We start from the raw sequence: 19,668 nt of genomic DNA, 5'->3' as shown, positions 1-19,668 counted from the left end.
TGTTGCACACCCTCATGCAAAAAAGGTGGGACAAAATCGCTGGAACATTTTACAGATGTAGTGTCAGTGTTTGTTTTTTTTGGCTTGCAATTGTTAGTGATTACTGGTTGGGAAAAGGAAAACACTACAGCACTGCATTCCACCCTATATCCAAATGGTGTGTTAGGTTAGAATTACAAAGTGTTAGATGTAAGGTTGGAAATGTAAGTGAACAGCACACAATTCACATGTTCTGGTTATTAACATCCAGCCTCCCCTTCATTTGTTGGCAACTGCATATGATATTATTGCCATTTAATATCCTCACACATTTTAAGTGAGGTAATACCGAATGACTTACAGACTGCATGTCTCAGATTCCTGGTCAGATAAAAAATAATGATCAATAAACACAGAGAGGTAAGACAGAGCTGTATATTTACTAGCAATAGTCATAACTGTTGTATGATCACTTACTGCACTACATCCAAAAATAAATGTGCAAATAACAGTTGTATGGTTTCATATTACTGTAGATGATGCTACAGTTAGTTGCATGCAGACTGATTTCAGTTCTTTGCTACAGAGCTGGTTGTGTGGCAGAGGGATAAGGCACCTTTCCTTTGTTCTGAAGTTTCATTATAGTGAGAGTTCAAATCCAGATCTATGTAGAAATATTTCATGAGTACATTATTTTCTAGTGTGTATGTCATAGATTGTTTTGCCTCATTTTAACTACTTGTCCCCTTTGGTTTTTTTTGGGGGGGCAGTGTTTGCTCAATGTGCCATTGAGTGCAAACACAGGAAATGAAGAAAATGAATGTCAAGGTTGGCTATGCTTATCTTGTTTTCACAAACTGCAGCAGTGAGCAAACTGGACTACATGCCCACCCAGGAAGCAGACAGAACAGTTACAGATCACCTGCAAGCAAGGCGCCTGTAAAAGGGCAAAGTAAAAAACAATAAATTGTTGCAATTTCTGTATTTCCTTGTGCATCTTCACTTAGCTGCTTTGTGTTCAGGTTAGCTGAGCTCCCCAGCAGCTGCAGCATTAGTACAACTGCAAACAGGACTAAGGCAGCCAATAACTGAAACTGGATGCATTCTATAAATTCTGTTGGATACTGTGCAAACCTGCTAAGTGGCCTTGAATGGCGGTTAATACAGAGACCTTAAGAATGATTAGGAAATTAGGAGATTTCATGTAACTAATCCTGTGAGAGCAGATCTAAGTGTAAGGCTGGAGTACAGCTGGTCCTGGGTTCTAGTATAGGGTATGCAACCTATTTTTACTGTTGTGACAGTGCAGTTTATAGCAATGAACTGAAATATACACAAGTGTCACTTCAACATTCGTGTGGCAACAGATGTAAGTGTAGGGCTGGCATACACATGGATCTGGTTTCTAGTACAGGATATTCCAGTCATTTTTACTATTGTTCCACTTCCCATTATATTCACTCTCACTTATAACACTTCAGATAGTAGAGCTGGTATGAATTATATGTATCAGGGGTGAGACTCCATTATTGTGTTTTTGGATGTTGAAATGATGGTGTACTATCTACTATATTTTTATGAGTATAATTCTGCTATCTGGACTTGCATTGCCTTCACAATTAAGTAAGACACATATACAACTGGATCTATATCCAGTACCGTAGGTCACACACATGCATGTGTAACAGCTCACTATGACCTGTAATTATGTATGATTCCTCACTATGTCTGAGCAACACTTTTTATTTGACAAAGCTTGTAAATCAACACTGTTGAAGAAACTTTTTGTCCCTTATACCTAGGTTTGAATCACACACTGGAAAAGTAAATTTTTCTCAGTGTATAATGACAAAAAATGTCAGGTTATTACATTTATGCCCCCAGTGCATGTCTGCAAACTTAACTCACCTAACAGTTACCTTATAATTTCCAATATATATTTCCAGGCTACAGCAGTATACACCCCTCAAACTAAGGCCAAGTGTCAGTTTAACCTTCCAATTTTAATTATTTAATTCCTCCCTTCTTGGCACTGCTGTGGTCCACTTAACATTGCACAATTGTTGTTGGCATTGTTGCTTGGATTTGCACAAAACCAGCAAATGTGATAACTGGAATTGACAAGAAAGCATCGGTTTCCCTTGCTGTAGTTTGGCAGGTAGACATAGCTGGTGTTAGATAGGAAAGTGCCAAGTTTAGGGAACAGAGGTGGGGTTTTCAGGAGTCTAGGATATTTATTGGACTCCTGGTAAAGCACCACAGCAAAAGGCTTCTGCAGGGGGACTATTCTGGATTCCAGTACATGTCTGAGCCTTGGAATACTTTGGCTCAGGCTGTATGCAGTGTCACTGCTATCCCACTTACTCGAGAGCAATACTGGCATCATTTTATTGACCTACAGGTGAGAAAAAGGGATATTCTCACCTGTTGGTTGCAGAAGCTTGACAGCTGTGTTAGTATGCCAATAAGAGAGTACTTGCAAGACTAAGAAAGCTAAATATATGCCAGACTGGTATGTATAATGCTCTTCTGTTCTTTTCTGTTTTTTCCCCAGCTCCCAGTGAATGTGAGTTCAATTGACAGGCTCATGTTTCTCAAGTGAACAGACTGAGGGAAGAAAGTTGTATGTATGCAGCAGAAGAGAAGTGCTATTCTAGCATTAAAAGTTAAAGATATTTTTTTTGGTCTTTTATAAAGTTGTATTAAATTGAGCATGCATATCCCAACTGCAAAAGCAAGTATGCATGCATTAGTCTGTAGCACAAACCAATTGTAAGAGTCCAATATTAGACTTAAAGGTTCTGGGTTCAAATACAATACTGTTATTTTTATCAATAATATTTTCGTTAAATTAAAAACTCTATACCCATGGAACAAATGCCCTGCAGTAAACTGTAATTTGTATAAGTGGAGCACGCATACATGCAATATATGCACATTTCAAGGACTAATTTCAGCAATCTGTAGTATAGTGTGTATCTATTAGGGTGTATACTTAAATGTAATACTTCAGATAAAAAAGAGTTGTATAATTGTATTAATGTCACATATGATGATACTAATTTTATCTCTTTCTTCTCCTACTCCAACTCTTATCTTTATTTTCTATTATGTGTCATCAAAGTGTCTCCATGTCATCCATGTATACTCCATCACTAAATGCTACAAAGTACAGAGAGTTAAGCCAGTCCCAGTGGATCAGCCTGCACCTGCTCCACAAGCTCCAGCACCAATGCCCAGCACATCTTGGAGATAACCTGGCAGCACTGCCTCTGCTGCCCCTATAGTACCTGTGCCTTCAGGTAGTTTTGCCCCAGAAACAGAGGGGGAGCAGAGGCAGAGGTAGTGATTTCATCACCCACAGCAACTTGCCAGGGATGAGCATAAGGCTGTGCACCACACCATTGGTGTACAACTATGCTGGATGGAGAAGTTGTTCTCCCTTATGGTCCACAGGCGGAGGATATGTCAAACAATCCAGTAACCAGGGGAGTAAGGGGGCAGTGATGACAGTCCAGTAGGTGAGGACATGATTCTCCTTGCATCCAAGCTTGATATCCATGATCCTGTTTTGGGGCTTCCCATACCTCGATCATGGTGTCCCCAACCTTTTGTGTCCATTCCTATCTCTTGTCTTGTTGGTCTTATATGTTTGCATTTACTTCCTCATCTATCCAACTTACCTGACCCACACATACCTATGGCCCTTACCCAGTAGTCATCTCTTACTCAATTAAAAAAAATGGCCACCTGTCCCACAAAAAAAAGTATCCCAAACATAGTACTCCACTTCACACATGTCTTCTTGACACACTTGTTTCGGTCCAGTTGGCTATACAACATGATTGTGTTGTTGTCACCTCTCTTTGTGGAGGTGACAGTCAAAATTCAGTTAATATTCTGCACATATTTTCAGTTTCTATCGTTAAAGAAATGGATAGATATGGTTCTTTCCTACCTACCTCCTGCACATTCCTCTATTGCTTTACCTTTCTTCTTCCCCCTGCTTTCTCCACATTTCACCACTTTCCTATCTACCCCATTTTAATGCCTTTAATCTCATCTAAATATAGAATCACACACAACACACACAAGTAGCAGAAAAAGCAGTGGATCCCTTCACTATTTGGGATCTCTGTTTGCACTGAGTTTCACAACGTGCACCAATGCGCAGTGGCAGTGAGAGGCAGTATAATGCTGTGGTCATCTCTGCACAATGCCACTTAACCCTGCTGTGCTATGCCAACACACACAGCAATACATGTACTATAAGAAATTCATGTCATTGCATTATCACTGTTTGTTTAAAAGTATTAGGTACACCTGGATTGAACCCTGTATCATCTGGGCTCAAACAGAAATGTGTTAATGCATTTATACCTGCCGCCACAGTGTCATTTAAGCAGCAGGCGTGTTTCATAGACTCACTACTAACTCTCAGGATTTTTGCAATATGTCTCATGTTTGCAAATATGGAATGTATTGAAAATGTGTATCTCACATGCGCAAAAACTTTGCCAACCATTGTGCAAACCCACTGCTCACCACACTATGGAAAAGTAAATAGTATTATGTATCGCTGCTGTTTAGTATCCATTTGCTGTCTATTACATGAAATTACATGCAGAAACATAACAAACTGAAGGCCCTATCTAACAGTATATTACATATTTACAACACAGCCATGTGTTGCCTCCCCCCAAGCAGTGCAACCCTTGTGTCTCAGTACAATTTCCACATATATATCACCTATACTAAAGAAATTAATATCAAATGTTGTATGATATGCAGTGCATATCAATCTGGTAACATGCAGAACTAGAACTATTGACCAACATGCCTAAAAAGCCTTATCTGCAAGGCTAGGAAATGAATCAGCATGGAACTTATCCACAGGGACATAATTAACCTTCAACAAACTTGACCTGACCCATTTTGGTTTTCTCAAGTGTAGATCTTACGTATTAAACCTAGTGGACTTCTTTGATGCTGACCCCAAAGACCTGGATGATGGATAACAGGACACACAGCCTATGTTGAATTATCCAAGGTTTTTGACACTATCCGCCATTCAGCTATTATAGAAAAAATATTCCATCTGGGGACTAGCTCATACATTACTAGATGGATAGTCAACTGGCTCACTGACAGAACACATACTGTCAAAGTTTGGGACTGGACCTCTCCCACCAGACCACTTACCAGTTGAATATCATAAGGATCTGTGCTGTGCCCTCAACTGTTGTGTGATAATAGAAGATACTGCCAGCCATGCCAGGAGAAGTAAGGCAGTGGATGTATGAGATGTGCCAGCAGAGCTAGCTGGAATATTGTAAATAATTATGTGTAATTTGCATATCAAACTGATTTGTGCAGATGCTTGTCCTAACATGTATTTGTGAGGTTTGCTTGTATTAAAATGTATCAACAGTACACCCAGCTGGACTGAAAAGAAATGTACATATATTATTGTAATTGAATTAAATGTATATCTTTTAATAGAGGATACTGGAACAGCAGAGATTAACCAGCTAGCTTACTTTAGAAAAATAAGGGAAATGTAAATGAGCTGTTAAACCATTTAAAATGGCACCCAGCAGTGCTGAAGAGGACTGGAAATGGTAGGTCTGGAAGAAGCCATTCTTCATTAGCTTAGTAAAAAGAGGAGGAGCCTTAGGCATTGCCACAAACATTTAGATGTGTATTGTAGCCTTTTATGCTAAATTCCTGTCTCAGCTTCAAAAAGGGATACTGTGAAAACCTAGAATCAGGTGACCAGATGAGGTCATTCTGCAAGGATCTTGGCTATTATATTTTACAAGGAGTATCCTCTTTGTATTGAGTATTCTGTTTAGGGGAAGATAACTAGAAAGACTACTCACACATTTCATTGTACCATGCTCTTTCAAGTAAGTTATCAGGGAATAGTAATTCTCCTAGATTCAGTCAGGAATATAGTGAAGCTTAGTTTAGAGATTGTTTTTCTTTATTTGCATGAGTGTCCTTCAGAGTTATTTTCAATATTTTCTGTTATTTTAATTCTGTGGTTTACTGTAAATATATATTTAGTATTTTCTTGTTCTTTTATTATTTATTATTAAATATATTTAAACTTTTCATCATGGCTGGTTTGCACATATTTATGTGGTGATAACTCTGGCCACTCCTGAAAGCCTTGCTGTTTTGTCAACGTTATCATTTGTATTAATATTAACTTCACTCAGCATAATTGGATACCCTTTTAAAAGCTTTATAACAACTGACTGGTGGTAGTGAATCTGACATATAGTCTGGGCAAAGTTGGTAGAGCGGGTAATATCTGCCAGCCTTTCCCAGGCGTGTGTGTGTGTGTGTGTGTGTGTGTGTGTGTGTGTGTGTGTGTGTGTGTGTGTGTGTGTGTGAGAAAATTAAATCTCAAAGAGTGTGTGCATCAGTTACATGGGGCAGGGACACAGAGCACTAATTTCACAGAGTCAGTGCGGAGCCTGATTGGGGACCTGGGGAGAGGCAGATAGAGACCTCCAGACCCCAGGCTGAGTGTGTGCCCTGTGTGCTCTTATGGGAAATTGTGCTTGACGCAGAGAGGTCTGGATTTGAAAATACTGAATATATCCACTTGCACATCTCTCTCAAGTGTCAGTGGTAAGGATTCAGGCTCCTTGATTACTGGCCCAGCATGGGGATATCACATATTGATGAACAGTGATGGGATATTAATTGATCTCCTGTAGCCTGTAAGCAGTTAACACTAAAAAAGGTGTACTTTCAAGCAGCCACAAAGTAGGCATTCAGAGTTTCATATCACAATTGTTTTATTTATTTAATTTTGTTAGCTTAGTTAGTCAGGGAGAGCAGGCAGTTGGCTGGGATGTAACAAGCCAAAGTAGTGGTGCATGCCAACCTGACTAATGGGGAAAAGATTGCAGTCTTAATCACAGCTGCAGCACAGACCATCAACCAGGAAGACAACCAGTCTGCCACTAGGGATGTACAGCTCTCAGAAAGAGGACAGTTCGACTTTTCCTCAGGAGACTTAAAAATCCATCTGGCATTAAACAGACTTGAACTTGAGGCCAATCATTTGAAACTCGAATCATCAGAAAGACTGCAGTGTTTGGTGGCTGAAGAAAATGAGAAACTAATGTGTTTGGAGGTCAAAGAAAAAAAGAAGCAGCATCAACATGAGATGGAGATGCTGCCTCTTTGCCAGGGTCATGGAGGTAATGACCAAGGGAGTAAATGAACCCCAGAAGCAATAAAGGTTAGTAAATTCCTGCCACGATTTAAAGACTGATAATTTTTGGTAGTTTTATTCATATGTTTGAAAAGGTATGTAAACATTATAATATTGAACAAGGGCTCTGGGTACAGTTCCTGACCCCTTTACTTCATGGTAAAGCTGTAGCTGTTATTTCCAAATTGTCTGATACAGATTGTGTAAACTATGCTGCAGTTTAAAAAGTTTATTGGAATGTTCTAAGTTAACAACTGAAGCTTACAGAAAAAAATGTTTTGTGAGAATAGATGCAAGGCAGATGAAAGTGTGTGGTTTATATTGCTGAGTTAAGCACTTATTTTCATAGGTGAGTGAATGGGTGTCAGGTCACCACTTTTCAAGGACTGACAGACCTTTTGATGAGGGAACAAGCTTTTAAGACTTTGCCTGAAGACATGAGAATCTGGTTGGCAGACAGGGAATGCAACTCTGCAGATGAGCTGGGGAAACATGAGATCTCTGCTTTGCAAGCAGGGCATCAGTGCACTGGAAAGGAATACCCAATGCTGCAAAAGGATATAAGGGAACCCATGGTGGGCAGCTTAAACCACCTCAACAGAGTCACCAGTAACAGGGGAAGCCACTAGCTCAGGTACATGGGCAGGATCAAGGGTTAAATATTTTAAATGTAACCAGGGTCCAAGTAGCATATAGATGTCCATGGAGGCAAGGTGGGCAACAAAAGATGAGGGACCCAGCATGTGGAATAACAGAATTCCATTGGTATGTTGTCTGGAGACAACAGGGGTACCAAACTACCACAAGAGTTTGTATCCTAACTGGGTGGATGGAAAACAGGCAACTACCAAGAGAGACATAGCCTCTGATATAACCAGTGTGAAGCCTGCAGTGGTTAGGAGCAGTACTTTCTTGGGCAATCCACTGCAGTCAGAGATTTAGGAGGGATCCCATTCCAAATGTCTTTTGGCCAGGGTTCATCTTGACTGGGAGGGTGGAAAATGAAGCAAGCAAGCTGGTGGATGTGAGGATATCCCTGAAGCTGTTTTGATAGGGAATGATTTTGGTAATGCAGTACCTTGTGTGCATGCAATGTCACACACTTAGGTTTGCAGGCAGGCATGTGCATCTGCTAACCTGGGGGAGATCCAGGCAGATTGCACCCCTGAAGCCAGGACTTTTGATGTGGCAAATTCAGAGAGGGAGCTATGCTGTAGCAGTGAGCCTGAAGATTAGCACCAGCTGCTGGTAGGTGTTGATGTTCCCTTGGACAGAGGGACTGCAAGGGCAGAGGAGAGTGATAGTACCCAGGCTGAGAGTGAGGCACTGCTGTCAGAAGATACCAGACTTCCTGTAGAAGGGGAGCTGGGAAAAGTCACAAAAGAGAGAGTTGCTCCTTTGATGCCTTTGCCTGTGATTGATGAGCCATTTCAGAGGGCAGCTAAGGATATTGTGGGACTTCTGAGTACCTCAAGTTACACAGGGAAGAAGCATATCCTGGTAGTAGTAGATTATGCTACTAGATACCCTGAGGTGGTGGCTCTGTCCTCCATCGAGGCAAAGCAGGTGGCAAATGCTTTGCTAGAGATTTTCAGCAGGGTATGTTTCCCAAGAGAAATACTGATTGTCAGAGGTCCCAATTTCATGTCAGACCTGCTTGCTTGTCTGTGGGAGTGTTGTGGGGTGAAGCACCTAAAGACAACTCCCTACCATCCTTAGGCTAATGGTCTTATGGAGAAGTTAAATTCTACACTGAAGACCATGCTACAGGAATTTGCAGACCAGTTTAAGACAGAATGGGACAAATATTTTCCCCAACTGTTGTTTGCATTTAGAGAGGTGCCCCAAGAATCTATAGCTGTTTCACCCTTTGAGTTTCTGTATGTTCATAAGGTGAGGGGACCTTTAGATTGGATTCATGATGAATGGGAGGGTAAGGGTGAATCTTACAAGGATTCTGTTGTGGCATATGTCAGGACAAGGCTTAGGGAGGTTATGGGCTTGGCCCAGGAGAATCTGGCAGGAGCCCAACAGCAGAAAAGGATGTGGTATAACAGAAATATGTCAGCCAGAGAGTATTCTGTGGGACAGCAGGTGACGGTGCTCATTTCTGTCTGACACAATAAGCTGCAGGCAGCTTGGGAGGGACCTGTCAAAGTGGTAAGTAAGGTCATTGATGGTAACTACATGGTAGAACTGCTAGGTAGGAGACAGGGGCACAAATTGTACCATGCTAACATGATGAAGCCTTACCATGATAGGAAGACCCTTGTGCTGAGTATTTGCAGTGGATGGCAGGAAGAGTCTGAGGGGGAACTGGTGTCTGACACCTCAGTGAAGCTAGGACTGACACCTCAGTGGAAGGGGTAACGATGTCCAAGCGGCTATGCCTTATGCAGGTTTAAAAAATCTGAGCAGTGTTACAGGAGTTTGGGAACATGTTCACTGGAAAATCAGGGTGCACCCACTTGGTGCAGCAGCATGTGGATACAGGACCCCAAAGACCTGTCAAGCAGGCCCCTTACAGGGTGCCTGAGTGAGTCAGACAGACTCTGAGGTAGGAGATACAGGAGATGAAGGAACTTGGAGTAATTGAGGAATCCAGCAGTCCGTGGGCCTCCCCAGTGATGCAGGCACCAAAGAAGGATGGCAGCACCATGTTCTGTGTGGACTGCAGAAGACTAAATAGTCACACAGAGTCAGATGCCTACTCCAGTGCTAGTACAGTTGAAACCTTAGAGATTCTGGGTGGGGCTAAGTATCTGACCACTATTGATTTGGCCAAGGGCTACTGATAGGTGCCCTTGACACCCATTGCTAGACAGAGGTCAGTATTTGTGAATTCTTTCAGCTTGTATGAGTTCATGAAGATACCATTTGGGATGAAAAATGCCCAGCAACTTTCCAGAGGCTGGTAGATTGTATCCTAGCTGGAGGAGGAGATTATGCCCTTGCTTAATTGGATGATATTGCCATCTTTTGCCATTCCTGGCAAGAGCACCTTCAGCATGTCAAGGAGATACTGGGCAGACTGCAAAAAGTAGGGCTGACCATTGAGCCCAGTAAGTGTCAAGTGGGTATGGCAGAGGTCTCCTACCTGGGACATAGAGTGGGGAGTGGTACGATCAGGCTGGAGCCTGGCAAAGTGGAAGCCATTCAGGCATGGCCTACCCCTGTTATCAAAAAGAAGGTGAGGGCATTCTTGGGGTCACTGGGGAACTATAGAAAGTTTGTTTCCAATTATAGTACAATAGCTGCTCCCCTCACAGACCAGACAAGGAGAAGCAGGCCAGATAAGGTAGTGTGGACCCCAGCATGTGAGCAGGCATTCTAGAAGCTTAAAGGAGCTTTGGGAGGATCCACTGTGTTAGCTAGTCCAGATTACAGCAAATAATTTGTTGTGCAGGTGGATGCTTCAAGCCATAGTTTTGGGGCTGTAATTACCCAGGTTTCCTCAGAGGGAGAAGAGCACCCAGTGGCATATCCCAGTCATAGACTCCAACCCAGGAAGGAATGTTATATGTTATGCAGCTGTAAAAAAGGAATGTCTATCCACAGTATGGGCACTGGAGAAACTTCAGCATTATCTGTATGGAAGGAATTTCACTGTAATTACAGACCACAATCCCTTAACATGGCCACATAGAGCCAGCCAGTGACATGCCAAGTTATAAAGGTGGAGCTAAGGGTTGCAGGCATGTAACATGACAGTACAACACCTTAGTGGGGTCAGCAATGCCAACACAGATGGCCTCTCAAGACAGGAAATGAGGTAACATATTCCCAGATAGGCTTATTTCTCTCAAGACACATTTATAAAGGGTCACTTGAAAAACTAGCTTGAGTCTTCAAAGGAGGGAGAGGTGTGATGATAGGAGGTATTGCCAGCCATTTCACTAGTAGAGTGATGTATGTATGATGTGTGGCAGCACAGCTAGCTGGAATTTTGTAAACAATTATGACATTTGTATATCAAACTGATTTGTACAGATGTTTGTGTTGAAAATGAATTTGTAATGATTATTTGTGTTAAAATATATCAACAATGTACCCTGCTGGAATGAGAAGAAATGTACATGTATTTTTTGTAACTGAATATTGGGAGAGCAGAGGTTAACCAGCTAGCTTACTTAAGAAACACACTGGAAATGTAAATGAGCAGTTAAACCATTAAAATGACACCACGCAGTGATGAAGAGGACTGGAGATGGTGGATCTGGAAGAAGCCTTTGTTCATTAGCTCAGTAAAAAGAGGGGAAGCACCAGACACTGCCATAAACATTTAGATGTGTATTGTAGCCATCTATGCTAAATTCCTTTCTCAGCTTCAGAGGAGGATACCATGAGACATTAGAGTCAGGTGACCAGATGAGGTCATTCTGCAATCCATCTTGGATATTATATTTTACAAGGAGTAATCTCTGAGTATTGAGCATTCTGTTTTTGGGAATCTGACTAAAAAGGCTGCTTGTGTATTTCATTGTGCCTTGCTCTATCAAGTAATATATTAGGGAATAGTAATTCTCCTAGATTTAGTCAGGAATATAGTGAAGCTTAGTTTAGAGATTGCTTTTCTTTGTATGAGTCTGTGCATGAATATCATTTTCAATATTTCCTGTGATTTAAACTCTGTAGTTTACTGTAAATATATATTTAATATTTTCCTGTTTTGATTATTTATTATTAAATATATTTAAACTTTTCATTGTGGCTGGTCCTTTTTATAAAATATTTAAGCTTTGAGAGTATTACACATATTTATTTGCTGGGAACTGTGGTCACTCCTGAAAGCTTTGCTGTTTGGTCAACATTACCAATTATATTAATATTAACTTCAGCATAATCGTATACCCTTTTAAGAGCCTTATAGTAACTGTCTGGTGGGAACAAATCTACCTTATAGTATGAGCAAAGTTGGTAGAGCAAGCTGTGTGTGTGTGTGTGTGTGTGTGTGTGTGTGTGTGTGTGTGTGTGTGTGTGTGTGTGTGTGTGTGTGTGTGTTTGAAAATTAAATCTCAAAGAGTATGCATGTCAGCTACTTAGCGCATGGACACAAAGCACTGGTTTCACAGTGCCAAGAGGGAGCATTAATTGGAGACCTGGAGTGAGGCAGATAGTGATACCCAGACCCTGGCTGATGTATGCCCTGTGTGCTCTTATGGGAAATTGTTCTTGATGTAGAGAGGTCTTCATCTGGAAATACTGAGTGAATCCATTTGTAGTTCAAGTGCACCTCCCTCTCCAATGTCAGTGATGAGGATTAAGGCTCCTTGATTACTGGTCCGGTGTGGGGACATCACAGAAACTATTTCTTTGAAGTCCAGGCAGATGGCTTGTGGTTTACCAAGTTTGCAGATGACTGTTAACTGGACACAGTCATATAGAGTCCACCAACTATGTTAACATATTACAGAAGGGGCTGACATAGACAAATGATTGGTGCCAAACTCATGGAATCAACCTTAAAGCAAAAAATGCCTCATTGTCCCCTGTGGCAATGAAGTACCCCTGCTAAATATGATATAAATAGCACCCCTGTAAGCTTAAACACAGTGTTTTGACACTTGGCAGCACATGTTGATAGCAATCTGCACTTCAATCGTTATGTGTCCATAGTGACGAGACACACATTCTGAATTGCACACCTCATAATTAAGGCCATTACATCCAAGGCCAGGGTGTTCATAGTTCTGCTATACTCTACCCTTATCAGGCCACTAATTGAGTACAGTACTCCCTTCTATCTGTAACTCACCAGACACCTGCAACAACTGGAGAAAACACAGAGGCATGTGATCGGGAGAATACAGGGCCTCCAAACTATGACATACACAGAAAGACTGAAAGACCTGCCACTGTACTCTGCACCATGCAGGCTGCTGACAGGTGACCTATGCTTGCCCTACAGAGCAGTCTCATTCCCTGTCCTATTGGAAATGCTGGACATCTGCAAATCAAATTGGACAAGAATAACATGCTTCAGTGATCCCAACCTAGACTGTGATATAAACAGAACATGTGGGGGAGACAGATATATTCTGTTTCAGGGATTGACACTCCTCTGTAATAGGCTGCCACGGCATGTGAAACAGTGCTCGTCAATGACCTTATTCAAGAACAACACTGACAACTGGATGGATGATTGTAATTTCATGTCCCACATGGACAGGGACAGTCAGTGCTGATCACAAGATTGCTCTGCTAACACTGACTATCTAACTATGCTCATTAAGGTTACATGTGTTTTAACAGTACTAAGGCTGGAAATACCCTAGGGCCATTAGACTAGCAACCTCATATGAACTTACTAAGCTATGAACTTATGCAGGTGTTCCAACATGCCCTGGAGATGTCATCCACTATAGGTTGACCTGCAGTCTTATAAACGTTAGACTTTTACCATGGTGCTTGCATAACATACCGAGCTCTGTAACCTATGTACTTAGATAAGTAGAGGTTCTGTTCTCACTGTAGTCAACTGTGTTTGTTTGTCTAGCCAGCAGAGCAGAAGTGTGTGTCCTACAGTTACTGCTCCAATCCTGTGGATTGACAGTATTTTAATACGTGCACATGTATACACATCCATTTCATGCAGGCCTCCCAACATCTTCTCTCCAACATGCCCTGCTAATGTCATCCACTATATGTTGGCCTGCAGTCTTCTAAAAGTAAGACTTGTGCCATGGCACTGGCATAAAGTACTGAGTTCTTTAGTCTGTTTGCTTAGATAAGCAGAGGTTCTATTCTCACTGCAGTGTGTGTCTGTCTGGCCAGCAGAGCAAAAGTGTGTATCCTACAAATTGCACATGCCTACACATCCATTTCACGCAGACTTCCCAATATCTTCTCTGCAGCAAACCTTGCTGATGTCATCCACTATATGCTGACATGCAGTCTTGTAAAAGTAAGTCTTCTGTCATGGTGCTGGTATAACATACTGAGTTATGTAGTCTGTGTACTTGGATAGGGGTTCTGGTCTCACTGCAGTGTGTGTGTGTGTGTGTGTGTGTGTGTGTGTGTGTGTGTGTGTGTGTGTGTGTGTATTGCGTGAGAGGGTGTGAGTGTGTGTGTGTGAGTGTGTGTGTGTGTGTGTGTGTGTGTGTGTGTGTGTGTGTGTGTGTGTGTGTGTGTGTGTGTGTGTGTGTGTGTGCTCTTGCCTGACATTACAAAGAGCCTTTTACAACAGCATGTGGGACACTGTTGTTACCATATTCTCCTCAACAAACACTGCTTGTTTCATCAGCTATATCTGATTTGTGGCTATGCACTATTCTCACCAAGGCAGGGTCAGAGACTAGAATGCAGGCCAGGCAGAAGTCACATCATTCTATATGATATGAATTTCAGTGATATGGCTTTCAGTCTATCCACATACATCATGGCATGATATGTAGGTCCGTTGCTTTCTTTGGTGAGAAACCCCTGTGGTCTCTCCAACTGCTGCATGTGTCTGGTGAGGTACATGCAAAATAGTGTATTATACTCTGTTAGTGTTTTGATAAGATTTGAGTACAGTGCAGTCATACAATCCTAAGACCTGAATATGATGGCATGACTTATGATGTGCACAACATAGTCTTTCAATACCAGTGTGGACACTTTGTGGTCAAAGTACAGATCATTATCTACATGTGTTACCAGTGCTTGCATCACTGGGTTTCTGCATAGCAATACTGTTGTCAATGCTGTAATTATCATGGAATTCCACTTTTCAGAAGGACAAAATAAAGATAAATTTCTGCATTTAATGGTAGATCATGTGGCTTTTTCACCAATCATTTGTCTGTGATAGCCTTTCCTGTAGTATGTTATCGTCACTGGTGGACTAGCAAAAAATCAGCAAACTTGGTAAGTCAAAGGCCAAGTACTTTAACATGAACTGTTGAGAAATAGATTCCAAACAGTAAAGGGCCAAGCACAGATCCCTGTGGTATGCCAGTGGCGACAGCTCTATGGTTTAGCCACCAACTTTCACAATATGTGTTCTGTTGGTAAGCCAATTGGTTACCCATCTAGTGATGTAAGGGTTAATTCCCAGCTGGGGTAGTTTCTGAATGAAACCCCTTATCGGGATGTTTTGTCAAAACTCTAGGCCAGATGAAGACAGACAGTCTTACCTTTATCCAGGCCTATCACACACAATCAATGGGCTATGAAACATCACATATTTCCTTTAGTGTGACTCAGCACATACACCTTCCTGAAACAGTTCAATAAATACTTCAATGCACCCTCCATATGGGCTATGTTCCCATAGAATGTTGTACTTCAACATGCATCTGACTGAGTTGTGGGCAGCACCTGATGCATGCATGTATAGACACATCCTAACTCTCCTCACCTGTGAGATAGACCAGCATATCATCATGGACCTTTTCAAAATGGACACTAGTAATATCCCAGCTGTGTGCAACAGACCTATGTGAGTTATTAATGTTACATCATGTCTGTTACATCTGATAGATGTCCACAAAGAGGTCATCAAGGGCATACATGATGACAACACTATCATCCTGTTGAACCTGACCAGGCCAAGGCATTTGACACAAATCCACAATGAGGTATTTAATCAACACTGTCAGATGTGGCTGTAAACAGCTATATCACCAACTGGGTATACCAGTGGATAATATATGTGACATCTAACTATGTTGACGTGTAAAGTGACCTATATCTCAGGTCCATTGATTGTCTGTACATCAGGTCTGTCTTTTAGGCCCTTTCCTGTCCATTATTTAAGTAATGGACATAACAGATTACATATAGATCTTGTGTCCAAGCAGCTGCCTGAAGGACTGCAGATTGTGGGTAATCATTGACTCCAACTGTGATATTAATAAAATAAACAACCTAGTGCCTTTGTACCCACGATTTATCCCACAGTTGAAACTTTCACTAATGTGTGTGAGTATGAAATTAGAGAGATGCATGCTAAAAATCTTCCACCTAGATTTTATAACTTGAGTAAATCAGAACCTGAAGCACTGTCAGAACTAAAGGATTCTCACAGCATTGAAATTAGGCCAGCTGACAAGGGGGGGGGGGCAGTGTAGTAGTAATGGATAAGGTTTTTTATTACAAGAAAATGATGGAACTTTTGAATGATACAGATAATTATGCTGAACTAAATGAGAGACAGGTACAAGGTATAATTGACAGGATATCTGTATATATTTTTGACTTATTGATTACTAATTATGTATCAGAGGAATTGTTTGACTACTTTCAGATAGAACATCCAACTATACCCATTATTTATGGTCTACCTAAAATTCACAAAGACATCACACAGCCCCCTATGAGACCTATTGTATCCAGTAAAGGATGGGCCACAGAAGCCATCTCAATTTATATTGAACAAAATTTACAAATAGTCCTAAAATCATCTGAGACTATACTAAGGGATACAAAGGCATTTCTGCGACTGTTATATAATAAGACCAGGAATATTAATAGAAATTATATGTTTGTGACAATGGATGTCACTTCACTGTTCACAGTGATACCGAATAAATGGGGTATTGAGAAAATACGTGATATTCTGACCTTGAAACAAGTTTTTCAAAGCACTAAGATTAATTTGATATGTGAGTTGCTTGATATTTTCCTAGAAAATAATGTCTTTATATTCAATGACAAGTTTTATCTACAGAAAGTTGGTGTAGCAATGGGCACGGCTTGTGCTAACAGCTACGCCAACTTAGCATTGGCTGCATGGGAAAAAGATCATGTATTAAGTGCTAGCAATAAATATGCTGGCAAAATTGTATGGTATATACGTTTTGTAGATGACGTCTTCCTGTTATGGGATGGTACTAGTGAAGAGTTGCAAGAGATGGTGGAGTACTTACATAGCACCACTGAATTTTTAAGATTCACTAGTCAACATTCCAGGGACTCTATTGAGTTCCTAGATGTTTTGGTTAAGAAGACAGCGTTAGATGAACTTACAACAGGGATGTATAGAAAATCTACATGGAGAAATAGTATCTTACATAAGACTAGTATGCATCCAACATTTGTACACAAAAATGTAGTGAAAGGACAATATATGAGAATAAGCCGCTTACATAATACAGATGAAGGCTTTGTGAAGACAATGACTATATTAGAGAAAGACTTCTTAAACAGAGGCTATAGTAAGAAAGACATAAATGAAAGCTCTAAATATACCATTGAAAATAGGGATGGGAGATGAAAACCGCTCTTCTCAAATACTATAGAAGATGTTAAAAGCAAGGAAGGCCATGATTTTAAAGTTAGATTCCTTATAACTTATTCAAGTGACATCTGAAGGTTCTGTAATATTTTTGAGAAGAATTGGAATGTTTTATTGTTGGATTCTGACTTGAGAGAATTGTTAGAAGATAGACCCAGCTTTTCTTTTTGAAATAAGAGGTCCTTAAAAAGGCAACTCTGTTATAAATCCAGAAACAATGAAAGAATGATCCTATCTGATAGGCAGGGGACTTTTCCTTGCAGAAATTGTACAGCATGTGACTATTTATATAATAAATCTACATATAAACATTCTACACTAGGATTTATAATTGATATAGATTTTTATGCTGACTGCAGAATACAAAATTTGGTTTATTTCTGCTTCTGCACTGTCTGTCATGCCTTTTATATAGGCAAAACCAATAGATGTCTAAAGGAACGTATCCTTGAACACCTTAGAGATATAAGAAATAAAAAAGACACAAGTGCTTTAGCAAAACATGTGGAAGAAGAAGATAGGAAACATATTTTTAATTTCATGGTTTTAGAAATAATAAATAAAAGTAAGAGGGGAGGTGATATAAGGAATAAGGTAGAGGACGCAGAACAAAGATGGATTTTACTACTTCAGGCAGATAGGTCTCCTGGATTGAACAATGCTGTTTCCTTGAAACCTTTTTTAAAATCCAGACCATTAAAACATTAAGTAATATGGATAATTACATAAAATGTGTCTGTTATATGTATATTTTATTTCATCTTATGCAGAATATAAGGCAAATTAATGTACTGATGTATGCAATTTTAATTAGTCTATGTCATAGTTCTATATGTGTTTTCATTGGTTGAACCATATTTTAAATACCAATGTTTTAACTGTTTTTATGAGTCTGAAGAAGCGATCAGCTGACTTAGATCGCAAAAGCGCTTACTCTTGTTTAATAAAGTGGTGTGAAACTGCAAGTGAACCGTTTCCTACCTTGACTACTACATCTCAGTTACAACTTTTGGTTTTATAAAGGGCACTACTGTGAAGATGCAAGTGATTTATTTCCTAACGTGGATTATTCCATTTTTATCTTCAGCTGTGGTCTAACCATTGGTCTTTTCATTTTTTTCGCTGTGGGTAATCATTGACTCCAACTGTGATATTAATAAAATACACAGTATCAACACACACCAAAGATTGCTGTCACAGCCATGATAACACCTGCAATGATAAGAAAATATGGGGGGATTTATTAGGTCAGGAAAAGAAATACACAACCCAAGTATAATGTGGACATCACACCCTATAATCAGACAAATACATATGTTACCTGTGTCCTGGGGTAAATAGTAGGTGGAACATATGTCAGCATGTGGACACAGTGTTGACTACTCCCTTTTATGTAACATATGTACTGCATATGAGAAGGACATCCACATCAGAGGCCTTAATGCCCCCATAGTTCCCAACCTTCATCACACTGATAACTAACTGATAACTACAATGCACCCTTCTTCATGTACCTTCTTCATGTACCTCACTACATATTTCCACTGATGAGTAACTGAAGTGTACCACCTTTGTCACAGTGAGCTGTCACACAGCTTATTGACCATACATAGGTATTCTTTTTGTGGTATAAACATTACTATCTGATGGTGCAGCACCCCCCCATCATGTTATTACACCAGATGCATGTGTGCTACTTGATCTGAGGATGCACATAGTACATACATAGGTGTTTGACAACATTAATGGCATGGATACTATTCATGACAGTGTGGATTGTGCCCTATATATATATATATATATATATATATATATATATATATATATATATATATATATATATATATATATATATATTTATGTATATATATATATATGTGTATATATATATATATATATATATATGTATGCCATGCACACTAGTAAACTAGCCTGTATTGCTCATAATGTCACACACAGGTATAGCAGTGTCCCTCCTAATACATCCAGTAGATTATACAGTACCAGAACAGAGTGCATAATTACCCTCATAGAGTGTGAACATATTATATTAGTTGTGCAAGTGTGTTTGTGCAGAACAATCTCTGATCACACTAAATCACATATGTTATGTCAGAGGCATGGGATTACTGGTTGTATGATCCTAATATTATCCATGATTGTGGCTGCTGTGGTTACTTCTTTTAATGTCATCCATGAACCTTTAGTGGAGACCTCTGTTGAAATTACATTTGTA

The sequence above is a fragment of the Protopterus annectens genome, chromosome 2.part1 (assembly GCF_019279795.1).
Source record: "Protopterus annectens isolate FY-2018-M chromosome 2.part1, PAN1.0, whole genome shotgun sequence".
NCBI classification, from domain to species: domain Eukaryota; kingdom Metazoa; phylum Chordata; order Ceratodontiformes; family Protopteridae; genus Protopterus; species Protopterus annectens.
This window is presented reverse-complemented; position numbering follows the sequence as displayed.